General features: G+C 41.6%; 1 protein-coding gene across 3 annotated transcripts in view; it reads right to left on the bottom strand.

Moving 5' to 3' along the window:
• Positions 1 to 21,656, bottom strand: part of CDH19 (cadherin 19) — a 168,098-nt gene that overhangs the window by 81,901 nt on the left and 64,541 nt on the right. Inside the window, exon 1 of one of the 3 annotated variants that reach the window (XM_075921030.1) lies at positions 20,022 to 20,275. The exons of the other annotated variants lie outside the window; for them this stretch is intronic. The gene's annotated coding sequence lies outside the window, so the exon portion shown is untranslated. Of the gene's footprint in view, positions 1 to 20,021; positions 20,276 to 21,656 lie in introns of those variants that run through there. 3 annotated transcript variants of the gene reach the window in all.

Here is a 21,656-nt window from a genome sequence, read left to right on the forward strand (position 1 = left end):
CGGAGACATTGCTCCTGTCAGGATTCTGAGCAAAGGCAGGGACGGCAAGTGGCAGGAGATTGGTAGGTAGGCACAACCTCTGGGATTTGAAGTCAATATCAGGGTCAGCCCATGAAGGCAGGACTGGAGATAGGTGAGGGATCAGGCCAGGGGTCTGTACCAGGTATCTGATCACCGTGGGTGTTGTGCAGAAAGCAAATTAGGCACCATGACGCTGCTGTCTATTAAACCCTTTCATGGAATCATAGAGCTGGAAGAGATCTTAGAAGGCCATCAAATCCAGCCCCCTGCCCAAGGCAGGACCAATCCCAATTAAATCAACCCAGCCAGGGCCTTGTCAAGCCGAGACTTAAACACCTCTAGGGATGGAGACTCCACTACTTCCCTAGGTAACCCATTCCAGTGCTTCACCACCCTCCTAGTGAAATAGTTTTTCCTAATATCCAATCTGGACCTCTCCTACCACAACCTGAGACCATTGTTTCTTGTTCTGCCATCCATCACTACTGTGAACAGCCTTTCTCCAGCTTCTTTGGAACCTCCCTTCAGGAAGTTGAAGGCTGCTATCAAATCTCCCCTCACTCTTCTCTTCTGCAGACCAAATAGACCCAACTCCCTCAGCCTCTCCTCTTAGGTCATATGCTCCACCCCCCTAATCATTTTAGTTGCCCTCCGCTGGACCCTTTCCAACACATCCACATCCTTCCTATAATTGGGAACCCAGAACTGGACACAATACTCCAGATGTGGCCTCACCAGAGCCAAGTAAAGAGGAATAATCACATCACTAGATCAACTGGCAATGCTCCTCTTAATGCAAACTAATATGCCATTAGCCTGCTTGGCTACAAGAGCACATTGTTGACTCATGTCCAGCTTCTCATCCATTGTAACCTCCAGGTCCTTTTCTGCAGAACTGCTACTTAGCCAGTCGGTCCCCAACCTGTAACAATGCTTGGGATTCTTCCATTCCAACTGCAGGACTCTACACTTGTCCTTGTTGAACCTCATCAGATTTCTTGTGGCCTAATTCTCCAAAGGTCTAAGTCACTCTGGACTCTATCCCTGCCCTTGAGGGTATCTACTTCTTCCCCTAGTTTAGTGTCATCTACAAACTTGCTGAGCATGCAATCCATCCCCTCATCCAGGTCATTAATCAAGATGTTGAACAAAACCGGTCCCAGAACCAAACCTTGGGGCACTCCACTAGAAACTGACCTCCATCCTGACATTGAGCCATTGATCACTACCTGCTGGGCCCGACCTTCCAGCCAGCTTTCTATCCATCTTACTGTCCATTTATCCAATCCACATTCCCTTAACTTGCTGGCAAGAATATTATGGGAGACCGTATCAAAAGCCTTGCTAAAGTCAAGGTATATCACATCCACTGACTTACCCATATCCACAGAGCCAGTTACCTCATCATAGAAGATAATCAGATTGGTCAAGTACAACTTGCCCTTCATGAATCCATGCTGACTATTCCTGATCACCTTCCTCTCTTCCAAGTGCTTCAAAATGGATTCCTTGAAGATCCCCTCCATTATTTTTCCAGCGACTGAGGTAAGACTGACCGGCCTACAGTTCCCTGGATTGTCCTTCTTCCCTTTCTTAAAGATGGGCACTACACTTGCCTTTTTCCAATCATCTGGGATCTCTCCTGAGCTCCACGACTTTTCAAAGATAATGGCCAAAGGCTCCTCAATGATATTTGCCAACTCCCTCAATACCCTCGGATGTATTAAGTCCGGACCCATGGATTTATGTATGTTTAGCTTTCTAAATAGCTAACCTGTTCCTAACCTGTTCTTTCCTCACCAAGGGCTGTCCACCTTCATCCCATATTGCGTCACTTATCACATTAGTCTGGGAGCTTACCTTGTCCATGAAGACGGAGGCAAGGAAAGCATTGAGTACTTTAGTTTTCCCCACATCATATGTCACTAGGTTACCGCACTCATCCAATAGGGTCCCCACACCTTCTCTGATCATCTTCTTTTTGCTAACATGCATGTAGAAACCTTTCTTATTATCCTTCACATCCCTTGCGAGTTGCAATTCCAATTGCACTTTCACCTTCCTGGTAACTCCCCTGCATTCTCAAGCTATACATTTATACCCTTCCCTAGTCATCTGTCCAGGTTTCCACTTTTTGTAAGCTCCCTTTTTGTGCTTAAGTTCACCAAGGATTTCCCTGGTAAGCCAATCTGGTCTCCTACCATATTTGCTTCTCTTGGTACGCATTGGAATGGTTTCTTTCTGTGCCTTCAATAAGGCTTCTTTAAAATACTGCCAGCTCTCCTGAGCTCCTTTCCTCTTCATGTTAGCATTCCAGTCGATTTTGCCCATCCGGTCTCTGAGGTAGTCAAAGTTTACTTTTCTGAAGTTCAAGGTGTGTATTTTACTACTCTCTTTTCTTCCTTTGGTCTGGATCCTGAAATCTACCATCTCATGATCACTGCTTTCCAGGTTGTCACCCACCTCTACTTCCCCTATTAGTTTCTCCCTGTTTGTGAGCAGCAGATCAAGCTGCACACAGCCCCTGGTTGGATCCTGCAGCACTTGTACCAAGAAGTTATCCCCAACATTCTCCAAAAACTTCCTGGATTGTCTGTGTACTTCCGTATTGGTCTTCCAACAGATGTCAGGGTGATTAATGTCCCCCATGAGAACCAGGGCCTGTGATCTGGAAACTTCTCTCATCTACCTCATCGACCTGATTTGTCGGCCTTAGCAGATACCAACCACAACATCACTGCTGTTGCTTACACCTCTAAACTTGACCCATAGACTCTCAACAGGCTTCTCTCCCTCTATATACTGGAGTTCTGACCAATCATAGTGCTCTCTTACATACAGTGCAACTCCTCCCTTTCTTCCCTGGCTGTTCTTCCTGAACAGTTTATACCCTTCCATGACTGTGCTCCAGTCATGCGAGTCATCCCACCAAGTCTCCATTATCCCAATAAAATAGTAGTTCTTGGTCTGGGCCAGGGCCTCCAATTCTTCCTGTTTGTTACCCAGGCTTCTCGCATTGGTGTACAAACACCTTAGATAACCAGTTGATCGCCCTACCCTCTGCATTTAAATCAGAGAACCTTTGTTTGCTCGTTCCTCTTTGCATTTCTTCCCAGTATCCGACTTCCCTACTCCCCTCAGGGTTTTGGTCACCATCCTGCAATGAACCTAGTTTAAGGCAGGACTTCCTGTTGTCTATAGGTAGGGCATAGATAGGGTAGTGTGAGCTGATTATAGGCTGCTGCTGGGTGGCAGTGTTTTCCTGGCAACTTTATAGGTCTCAGTTTGAGACCTTCTTGACCTTACAGCTCCCAAGCACATTGAAGCAAATGGGGACTTTTCAATCAACTTCAAAGGCATTGGGTCAGGCTCAAAGTGTGACATCTCCCTCTGCTCCTGCCTTGTAGCTATTTCTGTGCCCTTTTAGCTACCCTGCTGCATTGGGACAATCTCTGGCTTCTACACGCAGGCTGAATGTCATCCAAAAACCTTTGCTACATGCATAGGTGTATTTAAATATACAGTTATAAACACACAACACAGCACTGATTTTGAATTGCTTACAATTGTCCACAAAAAGTAAAGCCTTAGATCAGAAAAAAGTTAACTCCGTTTCCTCCATATAATCTTTCTTCTTTAAAGTTGGTTTCCCCCTCATAATTATCCTTCTTTAAGAAATCAGGGATACCCATCACTGAGCACTGTTCATCCTGATTGCACAAAATGGGGCAGGGTATAATATTGCCGTAGTAACTGATTGGACATAGAATTAATCCAATCATTTGGCTCAGCCAGAACTAAGATTCAGCAGATAGTAAGAGTTTTTAATTATTAATGCATTGTCTATAAAAGACACTGCCAATAAATATATATACATATATATTAATAAATAGGTTTCAGTTCCTTAATAGTAAAAGAGATGCTTTGATTTCCCTGTACTAACGCAGAATTACTTTGTGTTTGATATTCAGGCAGTTGGGAAGTCAAAGTGGAGGAACAGGAAAACACAATTCAATAATGCAAATTCTTTTTATATTAAGTTACAAAACCTGATATCTGTTATTATTAGACCTTTATTTTCATAAGTATGGAAAAATTTCTCAGAAGTGCAACAGCTATGCTCAGAAAAAACATGCGGGCAGTGTAGTGGCAGGGGGCAAAGTGCTTCTGGTTTTGCAAGTTAATGAAAAATGGTGGGCCTGTACTCTGTTCTTCCTGCTCCAATTCACAAATATAATTTGTGAAGAGCATTGTTTGTGCAAATAATGAGCAAGCTGTGCAACTGAGCAGAGGAAAAGACTTTGGAAAATATGTGATTCATTACATCAGTATGGCATGAGATGTGCTATTTATTTTGATTAACTGAATCCTCTTACATTGGAATATGTGAGATGTGATGCAATCACTTGTTACGTTCTGTGATGTCAAGATGGAATGTGTCAAAATTGAGTAAAAAAAATACCTACAACTGATGACTGAATTGTAGACTACATGTTGAAAAATACATCATGGAGAGGAAACCTATGCATTATACTTAATGTCCATTCTTCTGGGTGGAAAAGGGGGGAAGTATGTTTGTTTTCTGCCAACATCTTCACAAGGGTCTGTCATGGCTCCTTCCCCACTCTGGCATGATAAATGCAGAAGTGGGGGCCAGCAAGTGTACCCCAAAGCCTTATCTACCAGGCTTTGGTATAAAACTTCCCCCCAAAATCTTAAAAACCTAGATCTTGGGAATAAAACTTCCGCTGCCACCACCCAAATGTTGATAAAGAAATCAGGGGAAAGATCATTTGGGAAATCTCACCCCTAAAATAAAAATCAGGGCACACAATTAACCACTGCCAGGTTAATAAAAAGAAAAGAAAGAACATTTATTATTCCAACAATATTCCTGTTGCAAGCATAATGACTAGATGGGAAGGTAACAAAATATACTCATGGAGAAACTCCATGGGCCTAGAACTTAGTTACAAAGAAAAGCCAAAACATCTTTTAAACAGTGCCAGATCTCAGATCCCATACCCAATCCTTAAAACAATAAAGCCTAAAGAAAATACCTAAACTTTACCCTACTTACAGAAAATGAAGAATGGTGTCTTGGAGAGAGAGAGACATGCTTGTCCCTCTCTGTAACTGCAGAGAATTCATTCTCAGGCTGTGTCCAGACTCAAGGATTTTTTCGAAAATAGTAGCCTTTTTTCCAAAAAACTGCACTTGCGTCTAGACTACAGCTGCGTTCTTTCGAAATTACATCGAAAGAATGCGGCTTTTCTTTCAACGGCGGTAAACCTAATTTCACGAGGAAGAACACCTTTTTTCGAAAGTGCTCTTTCGAAAAAAGGTGTTCTTGAATGCAAACAGGGCGTTTTCGAAAGAGAGCATCCAGACTGCCTGGGTGCTCTCTTTCGAAAAAGCGACTTGCTTTTTCGAAAGTACTGCTTGCAGTCTAGACGCTCTTTTTCGAAAGAGGCTTTTTCGAAAGTATCTTTCGAAAAAGCCTCTTTCGAAAGAGGCTTGCAGTCTAGATGTAGCCTCAGAGAAACAAAAGGGAGAAAGGGAAAAAGCTAAATTCCTTTGTCCCAGTTTGAAAGTCCCACCTACATTCCTACTGGTCACGCCACCTGGCTAGGTGTAGTTAACCCCTTAATCCCCAGGCTCCTGGTTAACCCTCATAATCACGACAGGGTCCAACTTCTGTACTGCAAAAACCCTACCCCACAAAAATATCCCTACATCTCATGTAAATAGCCTCAGACTGATGACCTCATTGTCAGGAGCTTCTTACGTGGTGCAGGGGATTTCTGTATAGCTACCATCTATCTCCCTGGAAGACATGAGTAGTTGGCATAATGTTGAATTCTTGCAACAGAACCACTAAATGAAGGAAAAATAGAGCCAAATTAGAAACCAGAGAGCAAAACAGAATTATTGCCTATATTCATAAAAGCAGTCACTAGAGTAGCTCAGAACAACCCATGTTTTTTTCTGCGTAAAGTAAATACAAAATACATAAAATACCTGATATACATATATACTTTAGTGTGTGTCTGTGTGTCTGCCTGGGTATGTCTACACTACAGCACTAATTCGAACTAACTTAATTCGAATTAGTGCCTCTAAACCTAAAAACTAATTTGAATTAGCATTTTGCTAAATTAGCATTTTGCTAACTCGAAATAGCATGTCCACATTGAGTGGACCCTGAACCAAAGTTAAGGCTGGCCGCAACCAGTGCCGGCAGAGAATCAGGTTAGGACTTAGAGCGTGGAGCTGCTGCCTCAGGCTAGTCGAGGGCTGTTCTTAAAGGGACCTAACCCCCACCTGGACAGACAGTTCTCAGGGTTCCCCGCTTGCTTGTCTACCTCGATGAGGGACAGCAAAGCAGTCCTGACTTGGAGTGCCCTGAGTGCCTGCACTTGGCACATCACAGAACTCAGCAATCAGCCCGGCTGTACTTGCTGCAGCCTGCCATCCGGGGGGGTCAATCGGAGGGCTGTCAGGATCCAGGAGACCCTGAAGGAGAGCTTCCACCCCGAGGAGCCCACAGAGCCACCCCAGTCCTCCCCATCGGGGGCTCGTGCCCCATTCCTCCCTCACTTCCTTCCACTTACCCCTCCCTAGCCCCCCTTCCTGATGTAAAAAATAAAGGACACGTGTGTTCAAAAATAGAAACTCTTTATTTAACAAAACTGGGGAGAGGCGTTAACCTCTGGGGAGACTTGGAAAAGGAGGTGGGAGAGGGGAAGAGAGAGAGTGGGAGAGGGTAGGGGGAAACCTAGGAGAAGGGAGCTGGAAGGGGGAAGCTAGGGGAAGAAGGAGGAGGGGAAGTATAAAACTATGGTATGCCATATCTTCAGTATTGTGTACAGATGTGGTCTCCTCACCTCAAAAAAAGATATTTTGGCCTTGGAAAGGGTTCAGAAAAGGGAAACTACAATGATTAGGGGTTTGGAACAGGTCCCATATGAAGAGAGGCTAAAGAGACTGGGACTTTTCAGATTAGAAAAGAGGAGAATGAGGGGGGATATGATAGAGGTCTATAAAATCATGAGTGGTGTAGGGAGGGTGAATAAAGAAGAGTTCTTCATTAGTTCCCATAATATAAGGACTAGAGGACAAGAAATGAAATTAATGGGCAGCAGGTTTAAAACTAATAAGCAAAAGTTCTTTTTCACACAGCACATTGTCGACCTGTGGAACTCCTTGCCACAGGAGGTTGTGAAGGCTAGAACTATAACAGAGTTTAAAGAGACGTTAGATAAATTCATGGAGGTTGGGTCCATGGAATGCTATTAGCCAGGGGGTAGGAACGGTGTCCCTGGCCTCTGTTTGTGGAAGGCTGGAGATGGATAGCACGACACAGATCGCCTGGTCATTGTCTTCGGTCCATCCCCTCTGGGGTACCTGGTGTTGGCCGCTGTCGGCAGACAGGCTAATAGGCTAGATGGACCTTTAGTCTGACCCAGTACGGCCATTCTTATGTTCTTATGTTCTAAGCTTAGGGTCGGGGGTCTCACTGGACCAACTTGATTTTCATGCAAACCTGCTCCTGGGTTTGCATGTGGCCTTTGGTGGCCAGGCTGGCAGCTCTCCTGCCCTAGACGGCAGCATTCCTGTGCCTATTGCGGAGGTCGTGGATGTTGGAGGCCTCCCCCCAAACCTTGATGAAGTCCATGATCTCTGCACTAGACCAAGGGGGCGCCCACCTCTTACGGGCCCGGGAAGGCTCCTGGGAGCTACCAGCCTGGTCCTGGGAAGAGGCGGAGGGCTGGTTGGCAGTGGGTGGCTGGCTCATGCTGTGCCAGGTGCAGGGTCTGCTGGCTGGGTGCTGGAAGGCTTGCAACTGACACGAGCACTGTAGCCAGACCGTGCCCCTTTAAGGGCTCCGGGGCCGGGAGGGGGGCAGAAAAGTTTCCCTGGTTTGGCCCAGAGTGGCCACCAGGGCAACCTGGGAAGGGCTAACCTCCCACTTGTTCGAATTAAGTGGCTACACAGCCCTTAATTCGAACTACTTAATTCGAACTAGGCATTAGTCCTCGTAGAATGAGGTTTACCTAGTTTGAATTAAGCACTCTGCTAGTTTGAATTAAGTTCGAACTAGCTATTTGCATGTATAGACGCTATGAAAGTTAATTCGAACTAACGGCTGTCAGTTCGAATTAACTTTGTAGTGTAGACATACCCCTGTGAGTCCATTTGTTTAAAAACTCCTCCTAAACACAAAGAACTAGAGCCACCAAATTTGGTATGCAGCTTCCTCTTCTCCTAACTTAAAGCAAGGGTAGGGTTTGGTTGTGCCAGGACAGCTGGAAGTCCTTGAAGAAAAGGATAGTTTTCCATAACATGTAAAGGGAGGGGCTGCTGTTTGGAGGGACATGAGATGAGAGTGGCCAGCTGTACCACCAAAGGAGTGGCCAGCAGGGTTGGGACTCCTCCATCTTGCCTATCAGCACACCAGGTAAGTAGCCCATCTTCCCCAAACAATTCCTCCCAAACCCTGGCTCATGGCCTCAGCACCAGAGGAAGAGAGAAAAAAAAGATCTTGGTAGCTAGGTGCTGGAGGGGGCTGGCACAATTTACAACTGACTTGAGACTATCAAACAATCAGGATATCTGATTTGCAATTATCCAACTTGTTTTCATCCCACTATTAGGCTATGAGTCACTTGAGAGGGTTAATGATGTTGCATGTTCAAATAATCTATACTGATTTAGAAAAGGAGAAAGATGTTGTCTGACTTCTGTCCAGGTTTCCCCTTATGCTGCCTGTGGTTGTGTCTTAAATTATTATGAATCAAGAAATTAGATTGCAGCATCTCTCTCACCCATGAAATCAAACTTATCTACAGGTTCTGATGAGTAAAAAACCAAAATCTTTAATATTTTTCCCAAAGTTATTTGCTGCTCTTTGACACAGTATATTGAAGTATTAACCAATGTTATATCCAAAATGTTTCATTCGCTAATTATTAATTTTACTTTTTCCCTATGGTATATTTTATCAGCACAATATGTATGAATGACTTCTACTACTGCAATCAATACCTGCTCAATACAATGATCAAATGAGCTGAAAAACTTTCTTTTATTAAAAAGAAGAGTAAAAGATCTAATATAAGGTTATGTATTTATTGGAAATTCTATAATCTGACTAATAGATGAATGATGACAGTGCCTACTATGATATCATATACATTATCAATCTTGAAATGACCAACTAGGTCATTTTGTCTATCCCTATACTAGTGAAGGGTTTCTTGCATTATATTAGCTAATGTTTTTCCTGTCCTACTTTAAATGAATCAAGGATTTGGCTCTGCCTATTTTTTTAGTTTCTGAGCCTAATCTCCTTCCTCAAATTCTATTTATTAAAATTCTTTGAGCAGTACCACTTATTTCAGTGTTTATAATAATACTACAGAAGTTCATCATTTCTGAAGATTGTCACTGTTACAGTTCAAATATGGATAGATCTTAATTCATATCTTATGTATATCATGTGCCTCATGTAAAGATGGATTAATCTGTTTATGCAAAAATAGAATGGGACAATCATGTTACCCCAATCCAACATTTTGTCCATCTAGGTAGAATGTGATTTTAAAAAAACAAACATTATTTTGTTGGTTACATTATTTACTAGCTTCGTCTAGTGTCAAGAGGGATAGGGACACAATCAAAGAAGAGTAACACACTTCTAGTCTGCTGAAACCAATGGACATTTTTTATGAAGCATGTTATCAGAAGATTTTTAGCCTGGTTTTAAAATTGAAGCTGTTCAGAGAGCATTTGGATAAACAGCTGATCTCTTGGATATTTTTTCTGAATTGAAACATTAAAATAATCAACCCTATGTTTTTCTCAAGTATCACCAGAATTGAAAAATGTCTTTTTTGGCAAGAATAAAAAATTCTTAAGTCTCTGTCTTTTCATGGTCTTAATTTTGACTGTATGAAGGAGTTTATTATGTAAGTGGCTCCTGCCTTTGTAGCACAATATTTCCAGTGAATCACAGGAGATGGTATTGCTTTGGGAACTTGCTGTTCAGACTTGTGCTAATGGTTAATTCAACCCTCTGCATCAGTAGTCCCAAAGATCAGTAAAAGGCAGTAGAGCCCTCTCTTTGCAGAAATATACATGGAATGATCCAGACAATTTGACAATGTGTCCTCAATATAAAAGCTCCTTACCATAAAAATTACTGCTTTCCAAAATTCTATTAACATATTACCTTGATGAAGGTAACGGAATAGGGCCAGCAGAGAATACAGCCTGAGTTTCTCTAGGTAAACTGAATATTTGCTACGTTGACTTTTCTGTTTGAATAGGGTGACCAGATGTCCCATTTTTAAAAAGGACTGTCCTATAGTTTTCCTGTATGTGTCTGTACTTTGTTTTTAAAAATGGGCCAATTGTCTCATATCTTCTGTCTTCCCTCTCCCATTAGTACTGATGGGTCCTGATGCTGGCCAGATCTTTTCTTGCCAGCTGCCCACCCAGCAGCAGTAAGTGCAGGGAGGAGGATAATCTAGTAGCTGATGATTGGGGTTCAAATACAAAGCAGGTGGTTGGGCAAAGCTGCAGCATGTGGGACTGGCCACTGCCTCTGTTGGTCCATGAGTGCAGTCCCTACGGTATGCTGGCTCTTGCCCCACAGATGCTAGCCCTCCACACCCGCATTTCCAGCCAACTGTGGCTGTTTGCTATGGTAGCTGATGAATGTGGGCTGGACATGGCTGGTTATGAGTTGCCTCTGCTACCCTCCCATCAGCCCTTTTATATGCTTCCCTTCTCAGTGTCATCTCCCTGCTGTGCCCATTCATCCCCCATTCCTGGTACTCCTTCATATCCTCCATGGTGGATTGTGTCCTGCTCCGAGCACTGTGTGGACAACCAGCCTCTGGTCAGATCATTGAGCTCACCAATTGGCTCACTGGAAGGCCCCTTCCTTCCCCCATTGCCTCTGGATGGGCTGGCAGCCAGAGAAATCTCAAGATCCTGTGACCCAGGGCATTGACCAGGAGGAGCCAAGCAGCAGCTCTGCCAAAGCCCCATACAGAGCTGGCATGGGGAAGCTTCTCCACCCCCAAGCTCAGCTTTGCAGTGGCAGGGAGGAAGCAGTTTCCACCTTGTTTGTGTCCCAGCCAGTGTTCCCTCAAAGCTGGGTGGCAGCACAGCTTCACAGGTGATTAATCAACCCCGCCCAGTCAGATGCTCAGGGCTCAGCTCTGTGGGAACACTGGTCACAACCCTTCAGGCTCCACAGCAACCCCCATGGGAAAGGGCATAGCATCCTCTTCCCACACTTCCTCCACCCTAAGACCTGACCCCAGGGAGTTCAGGGCTGCTCAGTGTCCCAAGGTGCCTTCTCCTGCTGAGACGCTTCTCTGTCCCAGTTTGCTGAAGTCCCTGTAGACAGATTCTCTGATGTCTGGTGCACAAAGCATAATTAAGGCTCAACCCAATTTCTTGCCCTCACATTAGCCAGAGGACAGGAGGTGTCTGGTTATGCATCTTTTGGAAGGGGTTAGCTACCTTTTGACACAGTGCAGGCAGGAGGGGCCAAGCTGCTTCCAGTCACAGGGAAGCAGAGAGTGGGAGAGGGAAAACATGACTACTCCAATACATGGGCCATGTCATCCCTTCTCTCAACCCCACCGTCTGTAACTGGAAGCATCTCCCATCCCTTCCCTTCTGCAGTGCTGAAAGGCTGCTGCTGGCCACACACTGGTGTGAACCCTGGCAAAATTTGGGGAGGGCTGTGACCCTGAATGTATCCACATATTGCCTTGAGAAGATGCAGTTCCAAGTACTAAGACAGGGAAGTCCATCTTTGGGCCCAGCTAGGCAAAGAGGGTAGAGAGCTCTGGGCAAGGAAGGTTGGATCAGGTTGGTCACTCACCCCCATCCCTGTGTGCAAGAGGTGTATGGGAGTGTTTATGTGGGTCATTTTCCCCAATGCAAACCTTAAAGATAAGAAGGTTAATAAAATGACACCATCTACACAATATTTCATTTTAACAAGGGTGCAGTCAAGTTGATGTTAATTTGAGCATTTATACTACATTGTTCTGATTGATTGCCATTGAGCTCGCTTGAATATGAGCAATTTTACCAGCTGACCCATATTCTGCATATAGCATTATAGTCACCCTATATTTGAACATTATGATCAACTAAACAGGACCCCATGGCAATCTAAATTGTTTTTATGCAACCTTTATGTAAGGCTACCTTGTTTTGATTCAAAACAAAATGGACTGAAACTGGTAGCTCGGATTTAAGTAAAAGACACTGTTTCCTTGTTTGGAAACCTGCTGTCATTTTGGAGAGACTATCTGATCCAAACTACAGCTGAAAAGAAAAACAAGAATCCATAGATTATAGCAACTTGACAGATATTCACACTTTCATGCTATTTCCATGCCCAGTTTGTATCATGTATATCGAGACATTATTTTAAAGTTTCCTTGAACACTTCATATATCTTACAAGCCCAATACTTGCAAATGCTGCATCTGATGTGAGACCTCATTTTGCATTTTCTCTTATCTCCAGGATGAACTGCTTTATTTGCAGGGGAAAAACATATTGCCTTCAGCTTAATTTCCGGATGTGGGATTAAACCAAGGACACAAATGTAATTGGAAATGTCACTTAAAATCCCTGAGTGCAGTGATATTCTTTAAAATTCCATTATATTCTTGTGTCTGAATAGGGTATTGCTGGTTCAGGGAACTCCTACTATTGCTAGAGAGAACCAGAAAATTTTCATGGAGAGAGAAGTGTTGCTGTTACAAGACCTCTTGCCTCAGTTTACATAGTGGATGTTACAGCTGTGTTAATCACCTTATTGCTTAGTTGTTCTAGTCGTACATTTTGTGTAATTAAAATAATTCACATAAAAATAAATACAATATACTGGAAAGACTTGGGAAAATACTCAAAGCTTTTTCTATAAGTTATGAGACCTTGTCCAAGTATAAAAAGTTTCCTATCTGGGACAAAACTGCCACCACATTATTTCTAAGAATGAGCACTTTCTCACAAAAGTGGTCCCACTGACAATAACAGAATGACTTCGGTTACTAACTGCTGACAAATGTGAAAAAGGTCTCACATGCTGTCCCAATGGATGAGCATCTCAGGGTTCATGGAGCTTCCATTAAAGATATAGTTACTTGCAGCTTAGAATTACCACTCTCTGCTATCATATTTTACATACCTTTCCTACAATATTCCCTATTTTACATAGCTTTAGCTCAGGTTTGTGTTTTGTTTCCTCTTAAGCTTTCACGGGAAATTTTTTTTCATAAAAGGATAACTGACTGATTAAAGATTGAGCTAACAAACTGAAGTACATGGTATTTTATACACACATTTTTTTATCATATGCTATTCAGAGACTTTATTTACAACATTAGTATATTTCCCAAATGTATACATGAAAAGTTGAACCATCATCACAGTCTGTCTCCAAGTGACATTTCCAAATCTTTGTGTGTGTGTGTGTATATATATATATATATATAAAGAAGATGATAACCAGTAGTTATATATCTATATCTATATATATCTCCTGTCTCTTTCTTCATGAAAATAGCCCTGCACATCAGAAATCTAATGATCTGGGCTTTTGATTAAAGCAATTCAATTTATATGTTACATCTGTTGTTAGGGGGAAAACAAAAACACTCACCACATTTTCTTTATGTAGGACTGGTTATCATCTTCTTAATTTGTTTGCAACTCTTTCTGTTTTTCAGAGCTGTGCTATGGAGTATCATGAATGAAATTAACAATGCTATCTTGACTACCATTGGGGGTTACTATTAGAGCCCAAACATGACATTAGGTCTTCCACATGTGTGCCAGAATAAGAAATTTTAATCCTTAATTTAAAATACTATTGAGTATTCAACAGAAAGAAAGTATAAGAATCTAAAAGAAGCAGTAGCAGCAGAAATTCGGTCATTGAAGAAATGTTGGTACTTTAATTGACAATGTTTTCTATCTCCCTCAAGAGATGAGTCATTTTGTATAAAAAGATTGTGGCCATTTCTATTGCTTTAAACACTCTGGGAAAAGAGTTCAATTTTCTACAGGCCTAGAAGACATACTGTAGCTGAAGCAATTTCATAGTGTCAGAAGAAGTAAAATGAAAACTCTTCATCTTTCAACATTCAAAAGGTACTCTTTTTGCACTTTTGTGAATAACCATGTTAAAGTTTCTAGTAATTTTTTTTTAGGGATCGATTCTTTTACTACTGAATTCAGTATTGTTACTGCTTTCAACATGAATAGAACTGGGCCCTTAAATAACTTTACATAAATATACTTTTAGCTGAATTTTCCAAAGGTTTGAGGCATGCAGCTCCCACTAAACCTAACTGGAGTGCTGCCCGTACAAAAAAAAAAAAAAAAAAAAAAAAAAAAAAAAAGGTGAGCGCACACTCAAAAAATTTAATTCTGATTTAATCACATAGATATTTTAAGAAGTGCTCTGAAATAGAATGTGGTTTTACCACAAGCCCTGGATAAGGGGCAGCACAACTCTGGATTGAAACATAACATAATATCTGGTTCCCCCAGGCTTCAGGAGAAAAGGAATATCTACCAGCCCAGCATCTGGTGGAGATTCTTTCCCACCTTGCACATCTGTGATTGCTTGTGCATTGGGCGAAGATGAATCAAGTACCTGTTTTTTCCTAAACAATGAGCAGTGCTGTGGCACCTAAGAGACTAGCAAATATATTAGATCATGAGCTTTTGTAAGTAAAATCCACTTCATCAGATTCGTTGGAGTGGAAAATACAGAGTCCAGGGTATATATAACAATGAAAGCAGTTACCTATCAATTGTAGGACCAGTGTTAATTAAGCTAATTGAGTCAGGCTGGATGTGTCTCATTCATAGCATTTGATGTGGAAATGCAAATATCAAAGGTAAGGAAAATTGCCTTGAAGGGTATTAACCAGTTAATATCTTTATTCAGCCCCAACTTGATAGTGTCAAACTTGTAAATGAATTCCAGTTCAGCAGTCTAGCCTCTGTAATTGGGTGATAAAATTCCTTTGTATAAGAATGGCTACTTTTAAATCCATGATTGAATGCCCTGGGAGGTTAAAATGTTCCTCTATGGGTTTATGTGTGTTAACCATGTCTGAGGTCTGATTTGTGTCCATTTATTCTTTGTCATAGAGACTGCCCAGTTTGGCCAATGGACATTCCAGAAGGGAACTGCTGGCACTTAATAACATCCATTGGTGGGTGTGCATTTGTGTGAGCTCCTGATGTTGTGGATTATGTGGCCAGGTCCTGTGATGGTGGTGTTTGCATAAATATGTGGACAGAGTTGGCAACAGGGTTTGTTGCAGGGGTTGGTTCTTGGGTGTGTGGATCTGTGGTGTGGTATGTAAATCCCGGTAGGTTTTTGCTTCCGGTTGGGGGGGGACTGTCTACAGCGAAGGATTGTCCTGTCTCAAAAGATCTGTGAGAGTGAGGGATCATTTATACATCTCATCCTCAGCTTGGTTTCACTCAGAAAATGCCATGTGACACACCTCTTTGACAAGCTTTTTGTTAACTTTTGTTTCTGATATCTAAACAATTTGGCTACGTCTACACTGGCACCCTTTTCCAGAAATGCTTAAAACGGAACAGTTTTCCGTTATAAGTATTTCCGGAAAAAGCGCATCTACATTGGCAGGATGCTTTTCCAGAAAAGCACTTTTTCCGGAAAAGCGTCCGTGGCCAATGTAGATGTGCTTTTCCGCAAAAAAGCCCCGATCGTCATTTTCGCGATCGGGGCTTTTTTGCGGAAAAGACTACTGTGCTGTCTACACTGGCCCTTTTCTGGGACAGTTTTTCCAGAAAAGGACTTTTGCCCGAACGGGAGCAGCATAGTTTTTCCGGAAAAACAATGACAATTTTACATTAGATCGTCATTGCTTTTCTGGAAAAGCAAGCGGCCAGTGTAGACAGCTGGCAAGTTATTCCGGAAAAGCGGCTGCTTTTCCGAAATAAGTGGCCAGTGTAGACACAGCCTTTCAGTAATTTGAAGACTCAGTTGGAAGGGGCATAGCTGCGGGCTCTCCCAAGCAGCCCTCAGCTACACGCAGAGTATGCCGCACCACACCTAGGCAGCCTTCAGTGTTGTCTGGAGCGCATTGCGCAGGGCTCCATCATCAATTTAAAGAGCCCTTTTGACTCTCCATGCCCTGGGGCAGTTGCCCTCTTCCCCAACCCTCCCTCTTCAGTCCAGCTATGGACTCATCATTCTATTATTTTTTTAAGATGAGAAGGGACCATTTGGATGATATAATCTGCAGAACACAGATCAAAAAAATCCGTACAAGAATTTCCCCTTGCAGCCCATAACTTCTGTTTCAAATATAGCATCTCTTTTATAAAGAGTTTGCGCCTTGGCTTAAATACTGCAATTGATAGAGAATCTACCACACCTTTAGATAAACTGTTCCAACAATTAATTACCTTCACATTTTTCAATCTCCTTTCTGTAATTTGGCTGTGTAGAAAGGTGGGCTGGCACCCTATGCTATACTTGGGAAATTTTGTTGCTTACTGTCCAGAGCATGTAAAGATGGCTGATATGATTATGGGTGCTACACAATGCCTGCAAGGAATAAATAAAATAAATCTATACAAACTATATGACTGAGGATAAAAGGTTAGAGTGCTCTTTTTTTTACTTTTAGTGTTGTTACTCATTTTTAAAACAGTTGTAGAAACAAAATGTTCAGTTGAAATGACCAGGAAGAATCTAACTTCAAGGTAAAAGGATGAAACAATTAGAATATGTTAGTTATGTTAGTTACCCAGAATAGCAGGAGGTGAGTTGTTCTTTAAGGAATTAGGAAACAATGAATCACAGTAGATTTAATGGACGAATTTTAACGTTGCTACAACTGAATTATTCTAATATTAAATGCAAAGGGCCAACACTTTTTTCATACTGAAGTCAAATATTGTGTTGCTATTAAATTTAATGGGAATTGGATTTGGCTCATAGCATGTAATAATTCCATACCATACACAAAACCGATTGTCTGGGACTAGGTATAGTACAATTGGAATAGTCACAAAATGCTGGGACTGATGTGGAACAAGTTCTACTGCACATGTAGAAATGGAGATTTTCTGTGACATATAACTGCCAGATCTGCATGGTCTTTTGGAGGGACAGAATGAATTCTTCTTGTTTCAACGCTACCCCTTGCAAATTTCAAATTTCTGTTTCAAAGCACGTAGACAGTAGATAGGTTTACAAAGCTTCTTTTATTGCACCAATCACATTATTGATAATGGATAAACACTTTCTGATCAAACATAATAACATACATTAAACCTGAACTCAAGGCAGAGACTATACATGGAAAATATCTCAGCTTAAATAGTTCAAATTTATCAAAAATACAAACAGATGAAAAAACAGTGTTAAAATGAAAAGTGATAGACAATCATAACTATAAGCATCAATCCAGCTCCATCTATTAAACACAACATATATTTACTTGTTATTGAATAGAAGTGTATATCAAGATTTATTGATCGTAGTCAATATTTATCACTCAGGTCAATAAATTATAAGTAGCCCCTACAATAGGAAGTTGCTATTTTGAGATAATTCTGAATGCCCTAAGCATTGGTCTGTGCAGATATGAAATCAACTAGACAATTAACCCATCATAAGATGGGTTTTTTAGGTCTCTCCTCCATGTCAGTCTTCTCTCCTGAGCCTCTGGTCTCTTGCTCCGTGTCTCTTTCTCTCTCTCTCCTCCTTCTTCCTCCCCCTCTCTCTCTCGGCTCTCCTCCGCCTTCTGCCTCTCTCTCTGTCTCTCTCTTTCTCTTCTTCCCGTCCTGCCTCTCACTCTCTCTCCACTCTCCTCTGTCTCCGTCGGGGATGCACGCTCGTCCAGGCCCCGCCTCCTGGCTGTGTACGTCACCACCCTACCCCCCTTAACCTCCTGCCATGGTGCTCGGCTGACTTCTGCTCCAGTCAGCCAGCCCGCCGCAGGGGAGCAAGCAGAGCAAGCAGAGCAAGCGGCCGTTTGGGCTCCCCTGTGGTGGCCCAGATGAGTGGCGCAGAAGTCAGCCGAGTGCCACGGTAGGAGGTGAAGGGGGGGCGGGGCGGTGACATACATGGCCAGACTCGCCCCCTGCGGTGTACGTCACCACCCCACCTCCTTTGCCTCCCTCTGTGGTGCTCGGCTGACTTCTGCACTGGTCAGCTGGGCTGCCGTGGGGGCGCAAGCAGATGTTTGGACCCCACGCTTTCCATGCAGGACGGGGGTGCTGCATGGGGATCCTGGTGCCCAAACGGCCACTTGCGCTGCTTGCTCCCCCACAGCGGCTTGGCTGATCGGTGCAGAAGTCAGCCGAGCACCACAGCAGGAGGTGAAATACATTAGGCAACAGTGCCCCCCAGAGGGAACAGCCAGCATTTCAGGCAACAGTGCCTCCCAGAGGGAACAGCCAGCATTTCAGGCAACAGTGCCTCCCAGAGGGAACAGCCAGCATTTCAGGCAACAGTGCCGCCCAGAGGGAACAGCCAGCATTTCAGGCAACAGTGCCCCCCAGAGGGAACAGCCAGTATTTCGGCATTACAGACTCTCAGACACTGGGCTACTATATATATGATACTAGCATTTCATATAATATTTCAAATAGCTAAAATAGTTAAATTATAGTTCTAATAGTAATTCAGATTTACTGATTTTTTCAGCATATTCTATTATGTATGGTTCTCCTCAGTGTATTTTGATACCCCAAGTGATATTAAACAATTTCCACTTCTCCCTTAATTAAAATTGTTTCCCTGCGTGGATTTCATTGTCCACGAGCTGGTCATAAGTCTGAGGAATTAATTAATGTTAGAAGAGGCAATAAAAACATATCTAGAAACATATCTGCATTACATTATGTGCTTTGGTTCAATCACAACAGAGATATGCCAAACTTTTTAAAATACACTACATAATTGGTTAATTCTACAAACTAGTTTCTGAATGTAGTTATACTAGTGTGAATCCTAAATTATTTCACTGAAACTAAATCTGTTTCAGTGCATCTGAGCATTATTTCAAGAGTGGTAACATAAAAGTCCTATCAGCCATATCCGTTGTAAAATGATGTCTACAGTACATTGATACACATTTGGCACTGAAATTATGTATTTTCAACTATTAAATATCTTTTTTAATTTTTTTTAGTTCAGTCTAATTTCAAAAAAGTGGTTTAACATAAAAGTTACCCTCCCCCACCACACACACATACGCCAATATTCTTAGAAATTTTACTTCTGTGGCTAATAGCAAGCTTATATAGGAAAACTTGGAATATATTTATGGTTCACTGCACTAATGTTCGAAAAATCTTGTTTTTCTGGTGAGCACCATTTTACACCTGAGAGCTAATAAAAGCACAGAAATATCTTTCTGTAGTCTGAAAGGCATTTTTATTTTGGTTATAGGATTATAAAGTGAAATATGAGTAAATATGTGCATGTACAGCATAGAAAATAAAAAGTTTATTATTGCTACAATAAGATGTTGACTTGTGGATCAGTGAACACTTTTAGGTGTTTCTGCAAGACACCAGGAGGCTTTTCTCTTAGCTCTATATTGTCATCTATGGAGTAGATGATGTTGTTTTAAACTTGTCAGGGGAGGATGTCATGTGGGAACACAGATTGATAATCAGCAGGAGAATTCTAACCTGCAAGGTATATGACACTAATGTAGTAAATTACTCCATCAGGTGAATCCAAGTAAATAATATTAAGCTTTTACAATTACAAGATTTTGAGTAAATTTTGAGAAACCTCTACAGAAGCAGAGCCCTGAGTTACTGAAGGGTTTTTATGGGGCTTCTGATTTTGCTTTTCTAGGTCTTTAAAATGTATACTAGAGGCACCAAGTTAAACATTTTGTATTTGAGTGGTACAAATAATGAAGAAAAAAATAGCACCAACTTACCTGTGAGATCTCCAGGTCCTCCTAGCCTTAAAGAAATGGGTAGTATAAAATCAGATTAAATATCTGATGAAGAAATGGAAGTTCTTTTTTAACTTCTCAGCCTCCTCAGAAAATTGTTTAAGTTACAGCTTCCTGCCAGTAAAAGACACTTGTGCTTTTTGTTTTGAAAACTCACACTATGTCACTGCTTACTGCTTGTTATTTTCAGTGTCCAGAGTAAAACTCTGAACACAGGCACTTTTGTGCAAAACATCATAAGGCCCTTCCAAAGTTCACTGAGAATCCAGAATTAAAATGCAGAAGGCTCCAGCAAGCTAAATACAAGCTTATTTTTTTATATTTTCTAGTGGAAAAATAAAGTACTTATTGGCATGTAACTGAAGTGGTGAGAAGGTAATTCATCTTACTTTAGAGTATTTTGTAAGTGAAAGAAACATACTCTCTGTTGAGAGGGAAAGGGATGCAAATAGTACATTTAGAGCAGTCACAAAAATTATATAAAAGAGGGGAGGATTTCAGCTGTCTGTTTTTTGCTCTCCAACAATGACTTTATTGAAACTTTTCTTTTTTTCTGAACTGAAATAGTACTGTGAGAAATAGGATCCTTACTATAGCTTTATGTATTGCCTCATATTTTCTGATACTTTATTAAATAAAGTACATTTTATCTTCTTAACTAATGAAGCTAAGCAAAAGAGTTGGCAGCGATGGTGTATTTTAACAACCCAGTCATGGTAGAGTAGTCTACCTAAACAAGTTCTTGTACTGCACTGGAGATACCTTTTTTATTATATGCAAAGGAGAATGTGTTTTAAATTTGATTCTAACAAATAGGAGGAAAGGGTTGAGACTGTAATGGTACAACTACTCTACACAGTTTTTTCAGAATAAGCTATTCTGGAATAGTTATTCCAATATAGCTTATTTTGAAATAGCATGTCTAAACTACAGGAAAGGCTCAAAATTAGTCCGAGGCAGGTTTCGCTAATGTAGTTGTGCTATCTCGATTTAGAGCCCCAGGAGGAATAACTTAGAATGGCCCTGGTGAGGGGATATTTCGAAATAGTAGAAGTGGAGTGTCTACACACGCCTTATTTCAAAATAGCTATTTCAGAATAGGCATCATTCCTTGTGGAATGAGGTTTACAGATTTTGGAATAAGTTGTCCATTACTTTGAAATCATTTTGAAATAATGAAATTGCTGTGTAAATGCTCGCATAGTTATTTCAGCATCACAGTCATTATTCTGAAATAACTTTGCTGTGTAGACACACCCCAAGGGTGGAAGGCAGCTTGGGTGAAAGTGTTCAAAAATGATAGTATTAATGATACTAAGGAATGGTAAAGGGAAAAACAACAGAATACAGACAATAGACTTCATAGAGACAGACTTTTGTAAACTCGAGGTACATCTATACGGCAGGGCTAAAGTAAAATTTAGCTGTGCAACTTGAGCTATGTCAATTGCATAGCTGAAGTTGAAATAACGTAAGTTGACTTTTGGTGCTGTTTACACAGCAGGAAGTAAAAGAAAGAACACTCTTCCTTCAACTTCCCTTACTCCTCATAAAATAAGTGAGAAGTCCTCCAGCTCAACATTATTTCAAAATAAAGTCTGGCAGTGTAGACATGTA

Source organism: Pelodiscus sinensis, chromosome 2 (genome assembly GCF_049634645.1).
Source record: "Pelodiscus sinensis isolate JC-2024 chromosome 2, ASM4963464v1, whole genome shotgun sequence".
NCBI classification, from domain to species: domain Eukaryota; kingdom Metazoa; phylum Chordata; order Testudines; family Trionychidae; genus Pelodiscus; species Pelodiscus sinensis.